This window comes from Staurois parvus, unplaced genomic scaffold (assembly GCF_062004578.1).
Source record: "Staurois parvus isolate SC_StPar_1 unplaced genomic scaffold, SC_StPar_1.0 ptg000029l, whole genome shotgun sequence".
Classification (NCBI taxonomy): Eukaryota; Metazoa; Chordata; class Amphibia; order Anura; family Ranidae; genus Staurois; species Staurois parvus.
The window spans coordinates 4,664,200-4,671,869 of record NW_028317825.1 but is presented as its reverse complement, the minus strand read 5'-3'; positions in this window follow the sequence as shown (position 1 = coordinate 4,671,869).

Below are 7,670 nucleotides of genomic sequence, written 5' to 3'. Positions count from 1 at the left end.
GTGTATGGTAGCGACAGAAGCAGTCCTTGATGCAGAGTCCAGGTTGGTCAGGATAGGAGGGACAATAAAAGCGTCTGTCACGCCTAATTTGATGTCTTCTACAGACACTACATCTTTTTTGGGGGTTCCTTTGGGTTGGGGTACCAGGAATGGCATCGTAAAAATGCCTCTCATGCAGCCTGCTAACTGCATCTGGGTTGGGGTCACAGCACCTTCTGGATACAAAAGGACCGTGATGATCTCTTCCTGGAATTTTAGGAAGGATCCACTATGTCCAGTTGCTTTGTAAACAACAAAAGCATTATATAAAGCCAATTGAAATAAACACTTTTTTGTACCAGAGTCTGGCTTTTCGGGAAACTAAGTATGGCTTCATCCTGTTAGGCGTTGAAGTCCACCCCTCCCATGTTAAGGTTATAATTGTGAACACAGAGGGGCTTCTCAACAACACCAGCTGCTTTGGTAATTTGGATGGTCGTATCTGCGTGAATGGAAGACAGGACGAAAACATCCCGTTTGGCCTTCCACTTCACTGCAGGCAATTCTTCGTTTCTCAAACAGGCTTTTTCCCCCTTTCTAAGATGGGTATTTACAAGCCGTTGGGGGAAGCCCCGGTGATTAGGTCACACAGTGCCACGTGTGCCAATTCCAAGATTGTACAAATGTCTAAATAGTGGCACGCTTGAATAAAAATTTTCCACATATAAGTGGTACCCCATATGGAAAAAGGATGACGCCAAGTCCCAAACTATCTTGCTACTGCTCCCCATGTAGTCTGGGCATTGTGGGGGCTCCGCATGACTATCTTTTCCCTCGTAAATCCGAAATATCTGGCACGCTTGCTGGGGATAAATTGTTTGAATGCAAGGTGGCTAGAAAAATTAATGAGGGACTCATCAATGCAGATGTTTTGTTGGGGATTATACACATCTGCAAAGTTTTGGTTAAAGTGATTTACTAGGGGCCAAATTTTGTGGAGCCAGTCAAATTCAGGGTCACCCCGAGGACGACTGAGTGTGTTGTTGTTGAAGTGCATAAAACGCAATATCGTCTCATATCTATGCCTGGCCATGGTAGCAGAGAACATTGGCATATAATGAATCGGGTCTGTGGACCAATACAACCGCAATTCATTGTTTTAGTAATGCCCATGTTGAGGGTTAGGCCCAAAAAAAATTTAAATTCGGAAACCGTAATGGGTTTCTATATGAATGGTCTGGCAAGGTTTGAATTTGGGTTGGCGGTGATAAATTGTCGTATATATAAATTGCTTTGATCTACAATCAATGCATACAAATCATCTGTGAAAAACAGCTCCAAAAAAATCAAGGGGAGTATTTAAACTTGCTGTTTCCACCTGAATTTCAGGTTGGGCAGTGAAGGGGGGAAGTACGGTGCTGCAGAATTTGTGGGCTGCCAATCGGGATTTGCAAGCACATCCAGAAGGAAACTAGGGGCTCTATGGGCCTGTTTGCGAATTCTTGGTGGCCACAGGACACTACTTGTGCTCGCCACCGGCTTGTACTGCATTTATGGGACTCGCCACATCACCAAGTGATACTGCAGTGCTGGTATGTATAAGACCAGGACATACTAGGCCGCTGGTGCTTGCCAGTTCACCAAAAGGTAGTACGGCACTAGTACTGGCACTCTGCTGCATTTGAGAGTCATCATGCGTTTGTACCACCTCAGCAACCTGGAAATGGGCTCGGGTACGCCTGATCTTAGCAGGGATCTCTTCTCCGTCGTCTGAGCTAACTGTCAGGGTGCCACTGCTGTCTACAGGTTCGTATTCTGAGGCAGATTCTGTCAATGAGTCTTCTCCTTCGCTCTCACCTGACATGTTCAGAATCCTGTAGGCCTCTTCACTATTGTACCTTTGGTTGGACATTTTGGCCACTAAATTTATAGGTACCTAGTGCGACTCATGGGAAAAAGAGCGTCTGGCTGTCAGAGACTGAACCGCTACAAAAAGTTTACCGACAAGTGCTAACAGAGATCAGGCCTGATTCTGTGAACACTGTGGTTTTGTGTGCAATGTATCAAGTGTCAGTTATCTACTGACACTGCACTTGCTGGGGGGGGGGGAGCGTAGGGGCTAAATGCAGGTGTTGGCAGGTAACGCTGCGTTTTTGGGGATGCTATACTAATGTGAACGCTGGTATAGTGCTGATCTGATTATTATTATTATACAGGATTTATATAGCGCCAACAGTTTACTCAGCGCTTTACAATATAAAGGGAGACAATGCAGCAACAATACAGTTCAATACAAGAGGGATGGGAGGGCCCTGCTCCTCGGAGCTTATCAGAGATATTGATCCGTTCAGACACTATACTAGCAATGGAAGTTTAGTGTGTAAGTGAGCGTGTTCCTGGCAATCAAGGGGTTAAATGTGATTACTGGTGTACTAGCAGGCAATCTGACGCTATCTGGGAGGGGCGCTAACTGACACTAATGCTATTTGAAGTCGCCAGCGACACTACTGTAATACAGTGATCAGTAAAAAATCTGTACACTGTAAATAATGACACTGGTGACAGGGCAGTGAAGGAGTAAACGGGGGGGGGCGATCAAGGGGTTAAATGTGACCTAGGTGTGTCTAACTGTAAGTGTAGTGCTTTGTACTCACTTTTTCTGTGTCGTCTTCTCTCTCTGGGACGGAATGTGCCCAGGCAGAGAAGATTGACATTATATCCTGTCCTGTGTAACTGTCAACACAGGACAGGGACCGATGATCTGACTTCGCCCAGACATCACTGGCTGAAGTCGAATGATTGATACTTCTTGGATAATATCATGACACCCACGGGTTGGTGCGGGTGCGCGAATCACATATATATACGTGATTTTGCACAGCCGTGCCGTTCTGCCATAGTAAAAGTACTGTGACTGGTCGGCAACCGGTTAAAGTGGAATTCCACCCAAAAGGGAACGCTCTACTTGTCTGCCTTCTCCCCCCTCCGCTGCCACATTTGGCACCTTTGGGGGAAAGCAATTACCTGGTTTTGACTGGTATCTTACGCTCCCACTTCTGGCTCAGTTTGCCGTGCAAACTGACCCAGAAGTTTGCCCCTCTCCCCTCCCCCCCAGCTTTCTAGGACACTTCGTAGGTCCCAGAAGACTGTGGCCTATTCACAAAGAGCAGCGTTGGAAACCGGCTGTGAAGGTGCAAGCCTTCACTACTGGTTTCCCTTAGTCAAGGTGGCAGTGCCAGCACTCGATAGCTGAATGAAGAATCAGCTCAGGAGAGGACAGCTCTGGATGCCTGGACAGGTAAGTGCACTAATATTAAAAGTCCACAGATACAGTATTTGTATTCGCTGGATCGAGAGGGGCTTAGCTGAGTATTTGGGGGGATGCTTCACAGAGAAACTTTTTTTACCTTCATGCATGGAATGCATGAATGTAAAAAAACCTTGAGCCTTTACAAGCACTTTAAAGTATATGCTGCCCTAAATATTTTTCTCTATGTGCGTATTTACATTTTATAAAAGAGAGTCTCTGTCATTTTCATCTTGTACCATCTGAAGTACCCGGCTGATCCTGCCAGTCACCTTTCTTTCAATGCTGATCTATGTTAATGCGGTAAATTTACATCCTTTGGCTGGCAGTTCAGAAGTACAGGACACTTTGCAGACACACAGCATGCCTGTAATAGGTAGTGTGTTCAGCCACACCCCCCCTGACCAATCACAGTCCTGCCTCTTGAAAACGCCCACTGCTCAAGCACCGCTTGACTCAGGCTGAACAGACTATGCAGTACAGCCATACAGTGTGTCTGCATAGTGTCCTGTAACTCAGAATCCCACTATCAGGAAGAAGAGATGCATGGTTAAGTGGCAGAACTTTGTAACCTTTAACTGCTTGTTGACAGCCAGCAATACATTTACTTTTCCCCTATTCCAGGGGTCTGCAACTTTTAAGACATAAAGAGCCACTTGGACCCGTTTCCGAAGGGAAAAAAAAGACTGGGAGCCGCAAAACCATTGCAACATTTAAAACAAATCCGACACTGCATATATTGTTTCTTACCTTAATGCTATATACAGGATCGTGCAGTTAGCTTCATCCCCCATATAGTAATTCATCCCCCATAGTAATTCATCCCCCATATAGTAATTCATCCCCTCTAAAGTAATTCATCCCCCATAGTAATTCATCCCCCCTATAGTAATTCATCCCCCCTATAGTAATTCATCCCCCATAGTAATTCATCCCCCATATAGTAATTCATCCCCCATAGTAATTCATCCCCCATATAGTAATTCATCCCCCATAGTAATTCATCCCCTATATAGTAATTCATCCCCCATAGTAATTCATCCCCCATATAGTAATTCATCCCTAATATAGTAATTCATCACCCATATAGTAATTCATCCCCCCTATAGTAATTCATCCCCCCTATAGTAATTCATCCCCCACATAGTAATTCATCCCCCATAGTAATTCATCCCCCATAGTAATTCATCCCCCATATAGTAATTCATCCCCCATATAGTAATTCATCCCCCACATAGTAATTCATCCCCCACATAGTAATTCATCCCCCATAGTAATTCATCCCCCATATAGTAATTCATTCCCCATAGTAATTCATCCCCCATATAGTAATTCATCCCCCCTATAGTAATTCATCCCCCATATAGTAATTCATCCCACATAGTAATTCATCCCCCATATAGTAATTCATCCCCCCTATAGTAATTCATCCCCCATAGTAATTCATCCCCCCTATAGTAATTCATCCCCCCTATAGTAATTCATCCCCCATAGTAATTCATCCCCCATATAGTAATTCATCCCCCATAGTAATTCATCCCCCATATAGTAATTCATCCCCCATAGTAATTCATCCCCCATAGTAATTCATCCCCCATATAGTAATTCATCCCCCATATAGTAATTCATCCCCCATATAGTAATTCATCCCCCACATAGTAATTCATCCCCCATAGTAATTCATCCCCCATATAGTAATTCATCCCCCATAGTAATTCATCCCCCATATAGTAATTCATCCCCCCTATAGTAATTCATCCCCCAATTAGTAATTCATCCTCCATAGTAATTCATCCCCCATAGTAATTCATCCCCCATATAGTAATTCATCCCCCATAGTAATTAATCCTCCATATAATAATTCATCCCCCATAGTAATTCATCCCCCCTATAGTAATTAATTCCCCATATTGTCTCAATTCACTTACCTTTGCTCCGCGCGTTCCTCTCGCTGTGTTCCCGCGCTGTGTTCCGGTCTTCAGGGCGGACTGTGAGAGGAGTTCGTCACGCTGCCCCGCCTACATCCTGACTGCCCCGCCTACATCCTGACAGCCAATGTTCCACGCTCCGCGGGCCGGATTAAAAGAGTCCTGACTTTTGAGGCGGCCGCCCGAGAGGAGGGAGGGGAGCGGGCGCCCGGCACACAGAAGAGCCGCATGTGGCTTGCAATCCGCGGCTTGCCAACCACTGAAACCCTATTGCCTGTCACCTGGTGGGCAGTGTGCTCCGGAGCCGCAGCAAAGATGAAAAAGAGCTGCATGCGGCTCTGGAGCTGCGGGTTGTCGACACCCGCCCTAGGCACTGCAATGTACCCATAGATATGCATAATGCACGTTTCCCTGAGGCACGCATTGGCACACTCTGCAACTGCTGAGTCCACTGGACACAGTGGATTGCGGTATTCGGTATTGGCTGCTGTGAGCGGCTCAGATACCACATGACCGCTGTGTGATCACATTTCACATAGGAAACAATAGTCATGAATGGAATCCATTCATTACATAATTGTTTACTACTGTATGTGCTCTGTGTTTGGTCACCAGCGATTACATGGTACCTGGGCAAATCACAGCACTCTGTACCATGTGATAGCTGTGGGCCAATCACAGCATCAAAACAATAAGCAATGAGTCATAAATGGAAGCCATTCATGTCAGTTCAAACAATTGCTGTTACAGTGATCATCACTAACAAGTAATCACAAAAAAAAAGGTTTTAAAAGTTGAATAAAAAATTATAAATTTTTCTTTTTCACATGCTGTCACCAGTCAGTATTCCTGATCACCACCACACCAGTCAAATTGTGATGTTGTAGTACACTGGTCAAATTATTTAATTTCTTTATTTTCCAGAAAAAAATACAACTTCGAAAACTCACCACACCTCTTACTAAATACCTTGGACTGTCTACTTTCCAAAATGGTGTCATTTGGGGAGTATTTGTACTGTCCCAACATCTAGTGTGATCATTTTCAAATATATATACCATAGTTTGTGGACTCTATACCTTTCACACAGACTAAATAATATACACTGATATGTGTTTTTTTTTTAACCAAATAAATGTAGCAGTATACATTTTGGCCTAAATTTATGAAGAAAGATTACATCTCTAATATTATTATTATTATTATTATACAGTATTTATAAAGCGCCAATAGTTCGCTCAGCGCTGTACATTAAAGAGGGGGACAGAACATGTGACAGAACAATACCAATACAATGCAAAACATGAGGGGATTGAGGGCCCTGCTCTTTCGAGTTTACAATCTAGGAGGGAATATCATTATTAGTTTTAAGTAGATCCCATTTAGAGGATATATTTTATGGTAGGAGCAAATGTAATATAAGGACATCTCAACACTACCATAATGTGGAAAATCTAAGTAGTGGAGATTAAATACCACCAAGCGAAAGCTCTATTTATAAAAAAAATTTAAAAAATTTAATTTGGGTACAGTGTTGCATGACTGAGTAATTGTCATTCAAAATTTGACAGCACTGAAAGGTGAAAATTGTCCTGGGAAAGGGATGGGGTGTAAGTATCTGAGATTGAAGTGGTTAAATACTACCAAAAGAAAATACTACTTTCATTTGGGCACAGTGTTGCATGACTGAGCAATTGCCAGTTAAAAAAAGGCCTAGTCACAAAGGGGGTAAAACCTCCCTGAGGACAAGTGGTTAAAAAAAAGTCAGAAAGATCATTTCTGAAACTAAGCAAAACCAGTTATTGTGCCGGTATAAGCATGAGGCCCCATTCACATGGGCATTCTATTTGTCCATTTGTCATCCATCTGTTGGATGAAAAACGGACATTAATGCACCTCTAGGGAAAAACAGATGATCATTCATTTACAACCTCATCCACCAACATCCTTTTTTGGAACAGATCAAAACCCTATTTTTTTCCATTAAAAAAAGTATGTAAATTGACAAACCGTCCATTTTTGTATCCGTTTTTGCATTGGTAGTGAATATAAAAGCTGTTGTAAAAACTGATGAAAAACGAATCAGTTTTTTCTTTGAAAAAAAAAGTGAAAGAAATGGAACGCCCAAGTGTCACGGTTCCCCCACACGCCACGCCCACAGTGACTAGCTAACCGAGGCGCGCAGGTGCGGCCGTGACAGGGGGTAAAGAGGGAATAAAGAGGACTTAACTTTGAATATATATAAATCGTATATAAGATCTGCCGTGACACACTTTCACAGACCGCACTACCTTTGGCCACCACCAGACGGTTACTCCACTCCAATCCAGCTGGTCGACTACACAATGGCAGATACAAATCTTATATACAATCTGATGCACTGATTAGAGTTGAGGACCAGCTTAGTAATTACACACCCTTCTAAGGTCCCGCCAGCTACAGTAGTAGTTAATCAC